Source organism: Cygnus olor, chromosome 17 (assembly GCF_009769625.2).
Source record: "Cygnus olor isolate bCygOlo1 chromosome 17, bCygOlo1.pri.v2, whole genome shotgun sequence".
Classification (NCBI taxonomy): Eukaryota; Metazoa; Chordata; class Aves; order Anseriformes; family Anatidae; genus Cygnus; species Cygnus olor.
Window position 1 is genome coordinate 1,084,780 of NC_049185.1, and position 19,349 is coordinate 1,104,128.

At 48.1% G+C, this 19,349-nt stretch overlaps 1 long non-coding RNA gene across 1 annotated transcript; it reads right to left on the bottom strand.

The window, feature by feature from the left end:
• Window positions 1–182: 182 nt before the first annotated feature.
• On the bottom strand, window positions 183–15,503 carry LOC121079581. The gene is made up of 6 exons (XR_005825095.1): window positions 15,167–15,503; window positions 14,954–15,074; window positions 14,622–14,789; window positions 9,744–10,150; window positions 5,221–8,003; window positions 183–1,888 (listed from the first exon to the last, which is right to left on the bottom strand). It is a non-coding gene; the product is annotated as an uncharacterized LOC121079581 (long non-coding RNA).
• Between the last annotated feature and the right edge of the window lie 3,846 nt (window positions 15,504–19,349).

Consider the following 19,349-nt stretch of genomic DNA (forward strand, 5'->3'; position numbering starts at 1 on the left):
CTTCCTCTGGGAAAAAGCAGAGGGTTCTCAATGGTTTTGAAAATAAAATAAAAATGGATAAAAGCATATAGAACTTAACAGATTTTATTCAGTTATTCTGTATGACATTGACAGCCATACATGTTCTGCCACTCTATTAACTGCTCTATAAAATATTAGTATTAAAATGAAGACCCTATAAAGTGAAATAAAAGTGAGACACAATTCACATTGTGAAATGTGGAATTTTGAGACAATTTTAGATGTCTGAAACTCAGGCGTGTTCCCAAAAAATATTTTCTTTGGCTAAGGAAGGAGGAGAGAAACAAAAATTGTTACTTGACTGCCACCCACAGAAAGCTAGCAGAATTTTTAGTGAAGAGCATTGACAAGCTGATCACAGGGTCACTGCAAGATGGAAGAAATCACAAATAACATCCTCTGCTGTGATCTGTGCTCATTCTCTGCTTTGTATGTCCCTTGTGCTCCTCACACAGCTTCAACTCTCTGCACAGTTTAGTCAGTGGAAACACACATTCGAAAAAAGTATCAAGAAAATTGAGACACCACACCTCTGTTTATGTGAACTTTCTCATTTTCAGAACAAATCATAATAGCAACAGCCTTATTAATTATCATCTGCAAAGTGTGAGAGAAAAAGCTGATGCTCTGCCCAAACAGCGGTGCATCCTGAATCGCAGTGCATCCAGAATCTGGACCTAAAGCAGAAGGCAGGATGCTGCTGCAGAAGCAGGCAGCCTGCCTGCAGAAATGTGTCCCCGGGCTTGCAATGCCACTTTTAGCCATGGAGCGGGGCACAGCTTTGGACAACCAACATCTCTCCATGGCTCTTCCCATCTTTGTGAACTGGTATTCCAGTGGGACTGATGTTGACAAGCAGGGATGTTCTGAAACGAGCCCAATTGGCACATGAGAGCTGTGCATAGACCTTGTAATTAGGGGACATAAAATGCAGGCAGGGTGGAGAGGGTCAGAGAGTCTCTGCCAGCTTTGGTAATCTGTGTGGGCATTGGCCCAGAAATGTCACTTCAAACAATACTTTCCCAGTGACTCTACTAGGCTGAAAGTCAAATGCCAAAAGAAACAGCTAAGAATTGATCTTTACGCATTCAACAGTCAGGGTACCTTGGGTTCTTTTAGTTAAGGCAGCCTTGCAAGGCAGTGACACGCAAGGCTGAGGCCTGGATGGCCAGAAAGTACCAGCTGATGGGAAGCCAGTCCGTCAGTGCTGCTGACAAAGTATGGGCATTTTGGCAATCAAAGTTCAATTACGACAAATCCAATTTGCACTTTTTACTGGAAAAATGTCCATTCCAGTGCACCCACCTCAGCCTCGTGAGGTCTTGCCTGATCAGCCTTGTGCTTTCCCACTGATGCTCTTGATAATCTCATCCCTCTGCCTCCTGTTTTTCATGAAGTTTGGCATTATGGACTGGGAATTTCTTCCTTGGGGAGTCAAGCAAAGAAGAACAAAGACTGGCAATGGCTTTCCTGGAGAGGAGGGGAGGGATGTAACTGGTGAGAAGAAGAGAGGAGTGCCAGGTATAAATCTACATGCAGGGCTGTCTGCGTGTTTTCAGGCCATGTTTGCAAACCCCTCTGGCTCAGCCTCTGATGTGCTATTTGCAAATATTTATGTCAACTGGTTTGCTGAGGTATTTCGGGAGTGGCTGTTTGCTTTTATTAATTCATGAATTGTGGTGTGTGTGTGCGCGCGCACGTGCATGCGTGCCTCACCAAATATTTGCTTTTCATTATTCATTATTTACAGTTCATATGTTGCTGTTGGTAATTTGCTGTCCTGTGTTCTCATTTAAAAGCTCCACTCTCTGTCCTCAGGAATTGAAGACAATTCTGGGTGCCAGGTGCTGCACTCTATATCAAGCAGCTGCAAACAAGGGAATTTATTAAAGAGAGCTCAGAAATGGCCATGAAATGATAAACACTGCAAGGAAAAGAGGGAGGAGGGAACATAACATAAGACAGTGGCCTTAAAGTATGCCTGATAAGTAAGTTTTCATGAAAAAAAAAAAAAAAACCTTAGGGAAAAAGCACTTAAGAGGCTTGGTAATACCACAAGTGAATTGTATTAGGTGTGTTGAAGCACACCTTCCCAATGCAGAGAAGTTGCTCAGAGAAAGTGGAAACTGAGTCAACTTGAGGGAAAAAAAAAAAAAAGAAAGAAAAAAAAAAAGTGAAACAATAACAGGAACATTTGCAGGTGTGAAGAGAAAAGGCAGGGCAGGAAAGGAGAAACAATCAGCAGGGGACACGAAGAGCAGGACATGCTGCTCTGTACACACATGTAAACTGTGAGAGGCAGTCCAAGGAAAAACCTGGCCTGGTGCTCAGCGGGCAGGGAAAGCTCCCAGGAGAGGACACAAAAGCAAAGCTCTTAATGCCTTTCCTCTGTCTTTGCAGAAAGCCAGACTGCTCCAGCAGCTAACAAGAGTGGCAAAGCCGTGGGAATGGGGCTGAAATGGAGAAAGAAGCAAGCAGTGAAGAGTTATGAAAGTTTTCCTACTCTTAGATTGTCTGAACCCAACAAAATTCAGCCCAGAGTGTTTCAGGCTGATCTGAGCAGTCTCAGACCTGATGATCCCCATCTCCAAGAGCACATGGAGAAGGAATGGATTCTGGAGGCCTGGAAAAGACAAAATCCATGGCCTTCCGTAGGGCTCTCTTCCTTGGGAAAGAGTTTCTAACAGGCAGGGCAGCCTGAATATCTTTAAATGGGCAGTAAGCAGTAGTGAACACTTAGATTTGTTTGTTATTAAGACCTAAAACCAAGTGATGCATCCATCAGAAACGGATTAAATTGCAGAAAGAAAAAATGCAGCTCTCTCGCCATCCAAAACAGCAGTCCAGGTGTTTTTTGTTTTGTCTTTTAATTCATTTTGCAAACTTTGTAAACAGATATAAGGTCCTTCTCAACTGCAGCATGCTGTGCAGGAGGCAGACCTACATACAGCATGAGAAAGCCTTTCAGAGGTGATAATTTACTGCAGGAATCACTGCTCACGTCTCAGGCATTTTGTTTTCCTAAGCATCAGAAGTTGCCCGCCTTGCTTCCCTTTTAGCGACAGTTTGTTTCACAACAGTGATAAGAAAACAGGGAAGGTCCTCCGTCTGCGTCCTGCTGGGACTGCCTCCAGATGCTCCCTTCAGTAGCAGGAGCTGGCCACCGTCCAGCCTGTGAGGATTTCTTCTGAAGTGAATGAGCTTGTAAAAATACAAGCAGCTGGTGCAGATTATCCAATTTCCATCCCCCTTTCATTTAGCAGCCAGGATCTCTGTCGGCCGGGCCTCCTGCCTGATCAGTTGTAGGAGCTTTGAACCCCTTTAATGACCATTTGGGTTGCAATCTGTACTCTCCCTTCTACTCATCTTCTGCCTAGCTTGGTCCACTTTATGATTTAGGCAAATGCCCCCTCCCACCCCAATATGATTGTCATGATTGTCTAACCTTGTTTGCTGCCAGTGCGGGGGTCCCAGGGTGAAATTACTCCTTTTACCAGTAGGAAGCAGTCAGCTTGTGAGTACTCTACAAACTCCTTCCCAGCTCACTATCCTGGCCTGACATCAACCCACTGGCCTGAGCAGGGTCTCGTTCTTTCATGCCTAGGCTATTCTATAACACAAGAATTAACTGACACTATTGCAGCAGGGTGCAATCAGAGCTTTGGGACACTGCGGCCGTTCCTCCTGGCCCCAAGGTGGGCTTCAACGTCCCACACTGACCCACACAGAGCAAACAGCCCCCCTCTCCTCAATACCAGTGACCCAGGAACCTGCTCATGTAAGTTTATGGATGCTGCAGGCCTGCTGCTGGCCTGCAGCTTGAGCACAGCTGATGGGATTTATCATCCTGCCCTCTTCCACCCACCAGTACTGCCTGTGCTTCAGCACCTTGTCTACATGCAGTATTGCCTTCACAGGCTCCATCAACTTTTTTTGATCTCTCTCTCCTCTCTTTCAAGGCACAGAGCCACACACACAGCTTTTTGAAGTTCATTTTCGCTCCTTACCTATTTAAGGAACATCTCTGCAGAAGAGAGAAATACAAGAGCTCCCGAACACAGGAGCGGTTAAGCTTCCATCCACTGTGTTTTATAGCTTGATGCTGGCATGGGCCCATTCAAATATATTTTGACATACAACATGTTATTCTTTCCAAGGCAGTTGGGTCTCTTTATTTATTTAGTTATAGTGAAGGATTCATTCCCCTGCTGACTAACAGGAGACCAAGGATTCCCACATGCAGCTGAGCCCCTGCACTTCATTCTCTGCTGGTGAAATTGTTTTCATCCATTCTGGAGCTATTACACTTCATTCCTCACCAATATATTTTTATTTGTATATAAAATAAAAATCTGACAGCACATGGAACGTTAAGAAGTGGATAAATTCATAAATTACTTTTATACTGCAAAGCTGATATGGCTGTATTCCTCTGGACTTAACTGGTGCGCAACCAAATAGATGCTAAAGATTAGTTTCAGGGATACACTACACCCTTCCAGAAAGGCTGCACGAAGCATGTTGAGCTTTCTCTTTTCTAAAAATTGTTTCCTGCCTACAGGAGACCACACACCTACTATTCTTGAGACTGACAATTTTGCCCTTGGAGGCCTGCCAGGTTAGGGGAGCACATTGAGGAGACCCCCAGCTCCCGGCGTGGAGAGAGCCATCAACCATCCCATGCCTCCACATCTCGTAGACAGAAGTGGAAATCACTTAGAGGTGTTTCTGCAAGGCAGGACAAGTATTCTGCTTTAGAACTGGAGCCTTGGCAAGGTGTGATGGGGCTGGTGGGACTGGAGACCCCTCCTGTGCTGGCACTCAAGCTTTGAGCCCAGGTGGTGGAAAGGGCAGGGGAGAGTGAGCTGAAGGCCAGGAGAGACCCTCCCTGCAAGCAGAGCTGGGCTGCCCTCTCCGCGTGGGTGAAACAAGGGCAGCCCTGTCCTGGGGGCTTCCAGCTGCTCCTTGCCAAGGCCTGTCCCTGCCATCAGGGGTTGTGGAAATGGATATAAGGGAGGGCTACAGGAATTTCAGTATTACAGCCATCTTTTTTTTTTCTTTCATTAAGTTTAAAAACTATAGACCAAGTTTTCATTAAATATATGTATTACATTATTTGAATTCATTTTCTGTACTGCATGATAAAAACATGAGACCTCACAAGGATTGAGAGAGTGGGCAAAGATCACACAAGCTCACCTGTGGTCCAAACTACACCTCTGCAGCTTGTTCTGGATGGATGGTCCTCGAAATTAAAGCCCTTGTTTCCACCTGGCCAGCACTCTCCAAAAGCATCGTCTACCACCAAGGAAGGACACAGGACCTGCCTTGGTGGTCTCTGCAGGGATGGGAACCATCCTGGCTGGTGATCCTGGGCTTGGTTTCCTCATGCTTATTTCACCTGCTCTTAGGATCCCTGAAGAAGAAAACACCAGATTAGAGGGGTTTTCTGTAATCTCCATCTCCTGTTGCTGGACATGTTTCCAGTATTTTGGGGTGCCACTGTGGGCAGTGCCCAGCCTAAAACCCATAATGTATCACAGGGAACATGAAAACAGGGACCAGCCTCTGAGTCCAAAGACAGAGTTACAATGCAAGGCTCACAGCTGCCCCAACAAGATTCACTCATCACCCAGGTTTCCCAGGGACCTCTTTTCATAAGATTCATAGTATTTGCAAGGTGGTAAAATCAGAGCTTGTTAACTCTAAATCAAAGGCAAAATCAAGTCCTGGCCCAGCTGACTCCACTCACTCCATCTGTGAGGAGCCCTGTTTAACAAGCTCCTGGAACATGAGTTTCTGCAAAGATGCTGTGGGTCTTGTGGTCCCTCGTGGATTCACCTTGTAAGGTCCAGAGAAGTTAACAAGCTAAACAGGTCGGAAGCTAATTCAGTGCTGGATCAGTGGGAAGTCTCCAACCTGCTCTCCTTTTCCTCTCTTCTGGGAAAGAGCTGCAGAGACGCACACTATGGAAGCATTTGGGTCCAGCTGGAGCCCCAAACTGTGCTTCGCCATTTTCTGGTCCGTGTTAGCTCTGTGCACAGCCGTGGTGCAGGTTCTTTGGGGGAGCCACAGGCACTACATCCTGAGCTGCTCCGCAGCTGTGCACAGCCTGAGCAGTCCAACAGCAGTGCTGGAGAACTGCCTTTATTTAATGACTGTCACCTCACAGGTCACTGGGAGCATCCATTGAGGAATTGTGCTGTTTTCATACTGCTGTGTTTTTGCCAAACGCTTTTTCCAGGGTTCATACAGTACATTACGGTGTCGAGTGCTGAACAAAAGGCATTGTGGATCATTGCTGTTTTATTTTGCAGAAGCACTAAACCTGCACTCATACGGTAGCTCTTGCTCCCTGGGCATGTTGCCACAGTGCCAGCATGGAGCAGAGGTGCTCTGTGTGCTTGGTTATGGATCTGGCAGCCACAGGAGAAGAGTGGAGATTAGAAAAAAAGGGGAAAAACTACCCTCTGTATGGTACTGTGCTCTTAATACTGAGCAGGGAAGGGAATGGGGTAGCAGACAAATGGGGTGTGCCTGATTTAAATCCCAGCAAAGTAGAAGACTGTCAGCAAGACAAGTTCATAACCCTGGAGAAGAAGAAAGAGCCCATTAGTTCTCTCTGAAACTGATGAGGCCATAGCTGACCCAAGGGGATCCTTGAGAAATCAATAGTACTTTGGTAGACTTCTCTGCAGCACTGTACACCCCTCCGGCCCAGAAGGACTCCAGAATCTTTCATCAGTTATTCCTCCGCAGTGCATGCACACATGTCTGAGTGGCAAAGGTCAGACGTAAATATTACAGATGAGGAAACAAAAGGATCTATAACCGAGATGAGGAGGCAGGACCCTTGAGGGACACAGAGTTTGCGAGCGAGTTCTACAACACGCCTGCAGCGCAGCATCCTCTCGGCTCCCGTGCTGCACGGAGGTGTGTGATGCAGCATGGGCTCAGGGAAGACCCAGGGAATGCCCCATGCAGGGGGCTGCAGCCAGCCCCACTGGGGTCGTTGTGCCTTTCAGCCCCACGGGAGCAGAGCACAGATGGTCTTCCACAATGTATTCATGTCAACATCCCTCTGCAGCCCCTGCAAAGGGGAACATGGGGCATGAAGAGATCAGGCACCTGCATCCCGCTCCACATGAACAAATTCAGATGGATCCTGACGACCAGCAAGGCACTTCACAGTTTGGACACACATTGTAATGCCAGAAAAAGGATTTATTATGGATGTAACAAGATTTATCAGTGGTCCAGAGCTAAGCCTTCTTGCAGCAGCCACAGCCCTTGGTGAGACACATTGGGGATGCAGCTCAGGCACTAAGCCCAGCAGCTCTTGCTGCAAACTACACAGCATGGCTGTGAAGACCATGTGAGTTAATGCCCAAGGACCACAAAGCAGGTGGGACTTGCCCAGAGCATGATCTGCTCCTAGTCTGGTGATGCACTAACTCTACCCACGGCTGGGCTCCCAGTACAGCTCTGAAAGGAGCAGACACAAGTGTCACTGCCTGTAGTTAATCACACCCTGGATTAATTAGCAGTCATGAAGAGCTGATGGCTCTGCAAGAGCTCTGAACCTCTCCATTTAATGTTTTACTCTCGTAATTCATGTGCAGGAGCCCTGAGCAAGTAACCAACTTTAATGACCATATCATCATCATGAAGTCGTTAAGAGGGGATGGGACGCGAGGGGATCTCAGCTGTGAATAACAAAGGAATGTACAATATGTGTTCCTTCATTACCATGATTAGCCCGTGCCAAGGCCTGTCTGCCCACCACCCCTGGGTGCCTCCAGGCGCTCAGCCTGCAAAGCACTGAAGGGTCTGTCTGCATGCTGACACCTCCCGTCACAGCCAGGCTGCTGACATCCTTCGGGGCATGTTTGTCATCCTTCGGGGCATGTTTGTCTCGTAGGGTGATGGATGAGATAGCAGAAATACAGGCTCAAACGGCAGCTCAACACATGGTCCTAAAACTGAATGATCATTTTAGAATTAATTGATGTAACGGTCCTATCAAAGTGCCATTATTTAACAGTCTGGGATTGATTGCTCCTGCTTCCTATTATTCCATTTCCTACCCTGCCGGGAACAGAAGGAGTCGATGACTTTTAAAGCCATAACAAGTGCCACTTTTTGTCCTCTTTCCTGGTAGTGCTGCAGAGACAGCAAGTGTGACTGGAGCAGTGGCACTGGTGTGACAAGTACCGCTCATCTCCTCCATCAGATCAGGGGGGCTGAGCTGCACAGAGAGCCCCCCACACACAGCCCCTCTGCAAGCTCAAGCTACTCCAGCCCAGCCTGGGGTAGAGGACAGCTTACATGCTGACAAATAATTGACCGAGGTGGTGATTAATGGAAGCAACACATAGCACAGCAACCTTGTGCAGACAATCCCGAGGTCTCTGTGGGGAAGAAGCAGCAACAAATCCCTGGCAGACCCATAAGGGGCTGGGGGCCTTCATCTGCCCCACGGATCCCACGGAGCACGTGTCCTGCACCGCCCACACCTGGAAGGGTTGCGTTAGCTGAATCGTGCTTTTAGGTTCAAGCCAAGCCTTGAGGATCCTTTTTGTTTAAGAGTAAAAATAACTCGTGTGTGTTTAGCCTGGGACTGTTACTGTTTCTTGTTACTAAAATAAGTGCATCCATCTTGGCTTGGCATCATTTTAGTTGTGCCCATTTAAATTGCAGTTCATAGAAGCACACCCTTCAAGCGCAGATCAGGCTTTATATAGACCAAGGTCCTGGCCCTGTTGATGTGTATTTGCTGGATGGGCACAAAACTAGAACTAAATATGATTTGGCTGACCTGTGGCCAAAGTAGTACTGAGGAAACCTGCTGTCTCCGCAGCAGGGAGCTCAGGACCAGGGGACAAAGGGTTTTTGCTCAAGGTGCATCCTGCAGGAGACAGAAAGATGATGGCCTGGGTACTGTCAAATTCCCAGCTTGGAGGTGTGAGGCAGATAGAGTAACGATAAAGGTGACCTCAGGTGGATTATTAAGGGCAGATACAAAAGGGGTGAACAGGTAGGGGAGGAATCAAAGCACCATCAGCACAACAGGACATACAACTAGTGAGGGACGTAAAGACTAACAATAAAACTTCCTATAATGAAATAAGTACTGGGATAAAGACAAAGAGATTCCTCCTTGTCCCACTGCTACTGGAAGGGGCTGAGGAAGACTTGAGTGATGATGCCACAGACAAAAGACATTTGTCTGCTGTTGTTTCAGTCCTCACTAAAAGAGTTGGTGACAATGATATGGTTAACGCAAACAGCTCTAGTGACAAAGGGTCAAGAATTTACTCCGCAACAGAGGAAGAATGGGTGAGAGAGCACTCAGATACATTATAGGGTTTCAAATTGCCTGGGCCTGCCAGCATTTGCTCTATGGTGCTCAAAGGAGGCTGAATCAATCTCAGAGCATTTGGCTTTTATCTTTGAGAGTGTGTGGAGAATGGATACAATTTTGGAGGTCTGGAAAAATAAACGCAAAGACCATCTTTAAAAAAGGAATGATGAAATGGGGATCTATCGACCAGCCAGCTGCCTGAAATACCTGGAAAAGAAGGAGAAGATATTAACAGACAAACCACTTGTGAGCACCTGGGAGATAACGAGCCAGGGAATTACAGCCAGGTTTGATTTGTCAAGAACAAGTCACATAAAATCAATTTAATATCCTCCTATGGTAGCAAAACAGGCCTTACCCTCAGATGAGCAGTGATGGATGTCATGTGTTGTGATTTCAAGGCAGAGGAAAAATTGACTGCCCAGAGACAGGGTGGGGAGCACCCAGCACTGCAGGAAACCATCCCAGTGAGCCCAGCAAAGAGGAGCCCACGGTATCACAGTGTGGTGGGAAGAGAGGGACACCCATCTGCAGTGTGACACGAGTGTGCTTGCCTGCACAAGTGACTGCTTTGCTCAGCACATGTTAGGCTTTGCCAGAAACCTGGATCTTGATGTGTCTGTTTTGTTCAAGAAGAAGACGGATGAGTTTGGAGGGCAGAAGCAAGGCAGTCGTCAGTCTAGAAGAACATTTGGCAGAACTGTCATCACTGGAAGAGGTGACTGAGGGGAGACGTGATGCCAGCTGTGGTTGTACAAAAGGTAGCTGCAGAGATGAAAAAATATGTTGTCATTTATGTTTAGGAAAAGAAAGAAAAGGGTGGAATTGCAGCAGTGGATATATTTAGGGTAAATATTAGGGAAAACTTCCCATAATGAAAGAGGGCCAGGGATTTTGCTTTGGGAAGTGATGAGATCTCTTTCACTGGATGTTTCAATGCAAAGGTTAGGGCTGATGGGGGTAGAATTATCTCGGCTGGTGATGAGCTGAACGCTACCAGGCAGTTCCTTCCAGCCCTATTCCCTGTTGTCTTGTGACTCCCTTTGCACCACGGGAGGACCTGCCTCTGACACAGGTTACATTTGAACACAGTAAAATCCAGTGGGCTCATATTTCTAGGAGACTGCAGGCTGCTCCCAAAGGTCTGGGAACCATTCAGAAGACTGCAAATGGTATTTGTTTCCTGCACCACCCTTCCAGATGTTTCATTTCAGATTTTTTTCCTTTTCTACTTTTTGCTCAGAAATGTTCCTTTTTGGCGTCTATCATGCTGGCAGGTCAGGGGCTCTAACACCAGCTTTGCAATCTGCCCCAAGTCTCTGCCCAGACACCAGCGTTTTAGCTCACATGTTCCTGATTTTTAGTAAGTCATTCTATTGTTTCTGTTTGAAAACCCCAATGCTTGCATATATGTGTAAAGAAATAATTCAGCTTTTTTTTTTTTTTTAGATGGTTTTCTGGGTTCAATGTAAGTTCGTTGCAGATAAAGATAAGCCCTTGGTCTGTAAGAACAGCTCTGTACCTCTGTACCTAGGAATCATAGTGCTGGACATAGCCACAAATGAGTATATGAGCACTGCAGGTGTTCTGCAGGTGAACTGCACAGTTCCTGTCTCACATGTCTGGGAACTCCTGGGCATCTTCTCTCCTACTGCTCATCCTTGCTTGTGCATGCTCGCTGTTACGAAATGGTTCAGTTCTCTATTCTTGGCGAAGTCAGGAAGGGGACCAGTAAAACCGCTGTCTTGGACTTCCGGAAGGCTGACTTTAAGCTGTTCAGGTCACTGGTTGGCAGAGTCCCTTGGGAGGAGGTTCTGAAGGGCAAAGGAGTCCAGGAAGGCTGGGCGCTCCTCAAGAAGGAAATCTTAACGGCTCAGGAGCGGTCTGTCCCCACGTGCCCAAAGACGAGCCGACGCGTAACTAGACCGGCCTGGCTGAGCAGAGAGTTGTGGCTCGAGCTTAGGAGAAAAAGGAGGGTTTATAATCTTTGGAAAAGAGGGCGGGCTACTCATGAGGACTATAAGGATGTTGCGAGGCTGTGCAGGGACAAAATTAGAAAGGCCAAAACTCATCTGGAGCTCAATCTGGCTACTGTGGTTAAAGATAACAAAAAATGTTTTTACAAATACATCAACACAAAAAGGAGGACTAAGGAGAATCTCCATCCTTTACTGGATGTGGGGGGAAACTTAGTTACAAAAGATGAGGAAAAGGCTGAGGTGCTCAATGCTTTCTTTGCCTCAGTCTTTAGTGGCAAGACCAGTTGTTCTCTGGATACCTGGTACCCTGAGCTGGTGGAAGGGGATGGGGAGCAGGATGTGGCCCTCGCTATCCATGAAGAAATGGTTGGCGACCTGCTACAACACTTGGATGTACGCAAGTCAATGGGGCCGGATGGGATGCACCCGAGGGTACTGAACGAACTGGCGGAGGAGCTGGCCAAGCCGCTTTCCATCATTTATCGGCAGTCCTGGCTATCAGGGGAGGTTCCAGTTGACTGGCGGCTAGCAAACATGACGCCCATCTACAAGAAGGGCCGGAGGGTAGACCCAGGGAACTATAGGCCTGTTAGTTTGACCTCGGTGCCAGGGAAGCTCATGGAGCAGATTATCTTGAGTGTCATCACGCAGCACTTGCAGGGCAACCAGGCGATCAGGCCCAGTCAGCATGGGTTTATGAAAGGTAGGTCCTGCTTGACGAACCTGATCTCCTTCTCTGACAAAGTGACGCGCTTGGTGGATGAGGGGAAGGCTGTGGATGTGGTCTACCTTGACTTCAGTAAGGCTTTTGACACCGTTTCCCACAGCATTCTCCTTGAGAAACTGGCTGCTCGTGGCTTGGACTGGCGTACGCTTTGTTGGGTTAAAAACTGGCTGGATGGCCGGGCCCAAAGAGTTGTGGTGAATGGAGCCAAATCCAGTTGGAGGCCGGTTACTAGTGGAGTCCCCCAGGGCTCAGTGCTGGGGCCGGTCCTCTTTAATATCTTTATCGATGACCTGGATGAGGGGATCGAGTGCACCCTCAGTAAGTTTGCAGATGACACCAAGTTAGGTGCATGTGTCGATCTGCTCGAGGGAAAGAAGGCTCTGCAGGAAGATCTGGATAGGCTGGACCGATGGGCTGAGGTCAACTGTATGAAGTTCAACAAGGCCAAGTGCTGGGTCCTGCACCTGGGGCGCAACAACCCCAAGCAGCGCTACAGGCTGGGAGATGAGTGGCTGGAAAGCTGCCTGGCCGAGAAGGAGCTGGGAGTACTGGTTGGTAGTCGGCTGAATATGAGCCAGCAGTGTGCTCAGGTGGCCAAGAAGGCCAACAGCATCCTGGCCTGTATAAGAAGCAGCGTGGCCAGCAGGTCTAAGGAGGTGATTGTCCCCCTGTACTCGGCTCTGGTGAGGCCGCACCTCGAGTACTGTGTTCAGTTTTGGGCCCCTCGCTACAAGAAGGACATGGAGGTGCTCGAGAGAGTCCAGAGAAGGGCAACGAAGCTGGTGAGGGGTCTGGAGAACAAGTCTTACGAGGAGCGGCTGAGGGAGCTGGGGATGTTTAGCCTGGAGAAGAGGAGGCTCAGGGGAGACCTCATCGCTCTCTATAGATACCTTAAAGGAGGCTATAGCAAGGTGGGGGTTGGTCTATTCTCCCATGTGCCTGGTGACAGGACGAGGGGGAATGGGCTAAAGTTGTGCCAGGGGAGGTTTAGGTTGGATATTAGGAAGAACTTCTTTACCGAAAGGGTTGTTAGGCATTGGAATGGGCTGCCCAGGGAGGTGGTTGTCGCCATCCCTGGAGGTCTTTAAAAGACGTTTAGATGTAGCCCTTAGTGATATGGTTTAGTGGAGGACTTGTTAGTGTTAGGTCAGAGGTTGGACTAGATGATCTTGGAAGTCTCTTCCAACCTAGACGATTCTGTGATTCTGTGATACTTGGCTCATGGGCCAGAGGCCATGGAACAGTCAAACTATTTCAAGTTAATGGTGTGGCTTTTGCAGCATGACTGAAAAAGCAGGAATTTTCTCTCAAAGCACCAAAACAGAAAGCAAGAAATAACATAGAGAAATAGTGGTATATGAGTGTGAGATGAATGCATGAAAATGGGTGAGTCACTAGGTCTGACTTGCTGCTGTGCTACACCGCTCATTTCAACTCCAAAACTGTCAGCACCATGAAGTCAGAATAAGGCAGTGCCAGACTCAGATGTGCTTAACCACGGGTGAAGGAGGAGGGAGGAAGTGGGATGAGTCCACAATGAACACAGCACTGCTGCAGTGCCATGAAGTGGAAGGGGAGGGTGATTCCTCTGCTAACCAGCGAGAGGGGAAGGCAGTGGCATGCCCAGGCAGTCCCAGCCGTCCTCCCTCTCTGATGCCCTCCATGCTGTGCTGCACAGCTCAGCCTTCTGTCCCTGTCCTTCTCCAGGCTGCCATTCCCTATGTGGCTGCATGAAATGAGGATGTAGTCAGACTGAACATCAGCAAGAAGGTGGAATCCAGACCTCATTTTTTGAGGCAAGCTTCTGAGTCGTTCTTCACCCTGTGTTGTAATTTTCTTTTGTAGCTAGAAGGTTAATTGCATGCTACATAGAGCTGTGGGCTCTCTGATTGAAGGAGCTGTTGATAGCTAAGTGTTGGTGTAGATCTGATTTAGTCCTGCTTACCAGAGTGATAAATTATGGGTAGGTTTCTGAGAGAGGATTGTTGAAGTTCACAGGCTGCTGAACTTGGACCTGCTCTCCAGGAGGCAAAGCCTGGTGCTTACCTAATGCTGCAACTCCCACACTGAGTCAGTATTTCTCTGGGAGTCTGCCTGTCATCCTCTGGGTTTTGTGCTGTGACTGAGCATCTCCTTCCTTTAGATCCAATCCCCAGATTTTACCAGCATTGATGATGGCTACAATCCCTGTGCTGACAAATGCCAATATTGAGGGCAGCAGCTTGATCAAGAGGATGGGTTCATGGCATTGCACTGTCGATTTCCCACATCACACGTACTGCAAACAAGGTTGTGGTGCCATGATTGGAGCCACAGCCCCTGGGTACAGTCTGTGACATCTGACGTTGGTTTTCCATCTTCATTTTGTGCTGGCCCCGTACATCTCAGTGCTGTGCTCGGCACAGTGAGGATAATGCCATTCCCCCCAAAAAAATGTGATTACAGGCCCTGCTGCCAGCTGGTGCCTGAGGCTTCACCATTCCCACTCTGTCCCCACGTCAGGCTCAAGGAAACCCCCCCGAGCCCTTACCTGTGCACGAAGCAGGGAGAGGCAGATGCAGGGCCAGGCCAGCAGCAGGAGGCACTCAGCGGCTCTGCCAGAGGCTGTTTTCAAACTGCATCTTCTGTCCTTTAATGACGGCTCAGAGATATTCCCGTAGGTCGGGAGTGGTGAGGGATCCTCACCTGCTCCAGGCAGCTTAGAACAGAAATTAAGTGGAAAAAGTGGATTGTAGTTAAAAACAACACTTTAGATTTAAACAGAGGAGCAGAGATGAGGCTGGAGCCTAAACCAGGAGCTCATGACAGAAAGGGAGCAGTGCCACAAAAGGTGTGCACCTCGTTCTGGGGGCAAATCCTCACCTCTGTGCCCTGGTGATGCTGAGCGCCAGGCATGTCTGAGGCCAGGCAGTGGATGTTCAAAGCCCCGTTGCTGGGTGAGACCTCCCAGAAACATGGGACCACAGCAGTGTCCATAGCCCACCTGGAAGTGCCTGTTTTAGCCATGGGGATCAGGGATCCATCCCTCCTCCATCCCTGTCAAGCAGGCACGGAGCCAGGACGGCCAGTGCTCACCTCTTCCCTGCAAGCATCACTTCCCTCCTTCCCACGCCCTGCTCAAGGCTGGCAAGGGGCTGGCCGAGGGACCCTCAGCTTGTCCTGTCGTCTTGCAGAAACTGCTTCCCTTTGCCCTGCGTGAAATGGCCCTGAGTTTGGAGATCTGCAAAGGAGCCTGCACTTCACTGCATTATAAATAGCAGCAACCACAAAATTCCTGCAATGCTCCGTGTCGGCTCCTGGCGTCACCGAGGAAAGCCTTAAAACTGTTTGTCCAGAGGCAGTTAAGATTGGTGAGAAGGAATAGTGACAGGCTGGGTGAGCCAGGGGCAGCAGGACCTTCCCCAGGCATAAGGTGGATCTCATTTACTCCCTAAATTAACCAGGATCGGTGACTGGGAGCATCCCTGCTCCCCTCTCCCTCCCTTTGTATCTCAAATGACTCCGGCATCTTTCTAAGCCCTGTTTAGCACCTAGAGAAACCATCTGGATACACAAAAGGCACTTGATAAAAGCCTTCCTCTTTAGTACAGAGCAGAACTATGTAGGAAAAATGTGCTCTGAATTGGTTAGAGACGTATAGAAAAGTCCTTTAACAGCCAGCACTTTCTGCAGAAAGCCCAAGAGAAAAATCACCACTGCATGCCTTCCTGAGAAAGGTATTTTTTATTTAAGATACAAAGCATTATTGTGTTTGTGAGCTCCCCTTCATCTGCATTACTCCACTTAAAATCCCATTTAAAAAATATGAAATAACTCTGTTTTCTTTAAAGATATATAAAACCTGTTCCCAGAGGGATAAAAGAGCGACATAAAAAAAAGGGACAACTTTAGTAAAACAGCACTGCCAGGGGGCATAATAAATACATAAATTACTCACAACCAGCAAGGCATACTCACAAACTGCAGAACAAGCTACTGGAGTACAGAAATGTCTTAGCAGGCTGAAGAGAACCAGTGCAGTAATGCAGTGCCCTGCAGCCTGGAGCTGCAGCTCCGCTACCCAGTGGCAGTGGTCTCCAAGGGTCACAGCAGTGCCGATACTGCCAGTCTAGGAATTGCCTGTGGGTCTCTAATCCTCAGATATTCAAACCTGTGGCTTGAAAGAAGCTGCAATGCTTCTGGAGCACAACATCTGGAGCCCAACAAGCTCCTGTCCAAGTACAATGGCTCACACCCCTCGCCACCCTCTGCGATGCGGCAGACGGGGGAGGCAGTGGCACCACAGCTCTGTGGAAAGGGGGATGTGTGGAGTAGGGGTGCTCAGGGAAGCCTCAGGAAGCCCAGCAGCCTCCTGCCATTCACCCACAGGACCTGAGGACCACAGGCTGGCACCCACATCACTTTGGGAGGCTTGTTGTGTCTCCCTCTGTTCCAGCTGTTCTCTTAAGCTTATTGGTTCCTTTTCCCATCACTCCTCCTGCTCCTTCTTCTGTTCTACTCCTCTGAGAAAGGAAAAAGTTATACATCTCAGTCCTTGTCCTCAAGCTGCTCACAGAGAGACCGTGGAGACGCTGTGCTGCTCGGATGGTGCCAGGGAAGGAGAGGAGGAAAGAGGTTTGCTGCTCACAGAATGTCCTATAGCCAGCACCGGGAGGTGACAGCAGCTAGCAGGCTGGTAGGTACACATCCACTAGCTACTTGTGTGCTGTTCTCCAAGGCCGACTGCTGAAGTTCAGGTGATGGGGCTAACCAGCAGCTCCTCTGATGTGCTCACACCTTGCCCAGGTCCCAGCAGGCAGGTCACCATACTGCCGCTCACAGCCTGTAGGCCTCCTACACCTGGCGTCAGGCTTGGTGTAATAGCGGTGGTCATGGCAAAAGCTTCAAGTCCTGGGGCAAGACCATCAACCAGCCTTCCTCAGCTACTGTCCCCAGTATCGTCTCTATGACAGCTGGCCTCATTACAAATGTCTGGCTCTGATGAGTGTCTTGCTGTTTATTCTAGTTTGGGATCAGGAGGAGGTGGGAAGGAAGAGGGAGCAGCTGTGGAAGGCTTCTTAGGGTCCCATAATCCCCACAGCCCCGTCTTACATTGCACATATAACTAAGAACAGAGTTTACTTGCACATATTGCCAGATGCATTTCTGCCTAATCAGTCTTACGTATTCTAACCTACTATCTTTGCAACAATGATTGTAATACAAGTTATCCTGTATGTGGGAATCTGATGAATGTATATCCACTAACCACTAGTTGTAGAAATTCTTGTTGGAAAGGCCTCTGGATGTGGCTACAGGCAGTTTATCTGTGTTTGACACTGAGAAACCATTCATTTTGTTTTGAAAGAAGATAGCCAGGGCGCCACACCTTCCCAAAGGATCAAGAAATAAGGAGCATTCCTACTCTATTGTCTGTGTTAATGACTATTGTCCCTTGTTGTATCATCTGGGTTCACAGAGAAGAGTTTGGCTCCATCACCTCTGCAACTCTCCTTCGGGTAGTTGTACACTGCAATCAGATCACCCCTGCACCTCCTCTTCATTAGATGAAGGCATCCCAGCTTCACAGTTCCTCCTTACAGGACATGGACTCTAAGCACTGGCCCACCCTGGTGGGTCTCCAGCAGATCCCTTCCAGTCTCTCAGCATCTCTCTTGAGCTCAAAACTGGGGACAGTGTTGCAGGCGGGCTTTCCCCCAGTGCTGAGTAAAGGGGCATAACAGTTTCCCTCAGCACACTGGCCACTCTCCTCCCAAACATAGCCCAGGGTGCCGTTTGTTTTAATTGCAATGAAAGCTCACTGCTGGTTCATATTCACTCTGGCATACACTATAACCCCCAGGCCCTTTTCAGCAGGAACAGTGTATCAGCAAGCAAGCGGTGCATAGCATGGTCCAGCTTCTCAGCAGTCTAAATCCAATGAAACTGAGCTAAGGTTTCTCATTAGAGATACTGAAATGGTCCCTTATATACTGAATTATGCATTCATAATGGCAATTATCGTCCATCATGGCTTGTTATGCTCTTTTTAATTGGTTAATGATTTTATCCGTACACTGAGCACACACTAACGTTGTAGTTATTGTCAGCACAGTTCATCCCACTTACTTTTATAAGCTATATTTAGATATTTTCTGTCCTGCATTTCTTTCACCATGCGATACCTCAGGTGTCTTTTGAGTCTCTTCATTGTCCTTTGAAGGATTACCAGCATCACTCCCACTGATTATTACCTGCGTGCTTATCAGTTGAACTCCTGAGTTCCCCATTAATTCAGTTGCAGTTAAAATAACCAGGCATTTTTTCAGGCTCATACAGCATTTTTTTAGCCTGCTCTTTTCACTACTGGAAGTATTGGCTTTTTCAGATCTGTCTCTTAATATATCTTGTGCATTTAAATAAAAGGACTGGAGATAGCCTATACCCCTATACCACACTTATTCTGTAAAGTAAAATACAGAGGTAGGGCCTGAGGAATGCCCATGTGGGTCAGTAGTGTTAGGGCAAAGAATATGCAGAGGAGAGAGCAGATTCCCCATGAGATGCTGATGTCTCCAAAGTGCCTACAGGGAGCCTGCCTCTTTATTTATGGTCAAGCACCAGGTCACCTCATATGCAGGGAAATAATATCAACCCTAATGGGACTGCAGCCGCTCTTGCGGCACCAGCATCGAAGCACCAAGGCAGAGCTGGGCTTTCTCCTGCATTCATGAAACCATACACCAGGAGGAAAGTAACAGTGAGGAGAGTGTCTTCTCCACCCTCCGCAGACAGGACTCAGTGGGACTGCACACATGGGCTGGCTGAGGAAGCCACAGGAATGGAAAAGGCTCAGGGAGCAGGAGAGTTGGCCCCTGAAAGGGGTAGATGTGCAGAGCTGCTTCTCTCCCCTCTCCTCTGCTGCTTTCTGCTCTGTGTTCTCCCAGAACAGTTCAGGATATCCTCTTAGCATGTTTGTTGGAGCCTGTTCTGACATTTCAAAGCATCATTTTGGTTAGATTACTGCATTACATCCTTAATGCAGCAAGCACAAATTGAAGAGTCAGCAACTCCAAATGTTAACTTCCAGGGAGCATGCTTTATTATTATAAATTCCTAACCACCTTCATTCGTTTTTCTCTGCTGTCATCTCAATTGCTCTCTTCTCTTTCCACCCTTCTATTTAAGGTGTTTTGTTTTTAGCAGATCCACCTTTATGGGCTTCTGCACTCTACTGCAGCTCCAGCTGTGCCTCACCTTGTAGCTGGGCTGGGCTGTG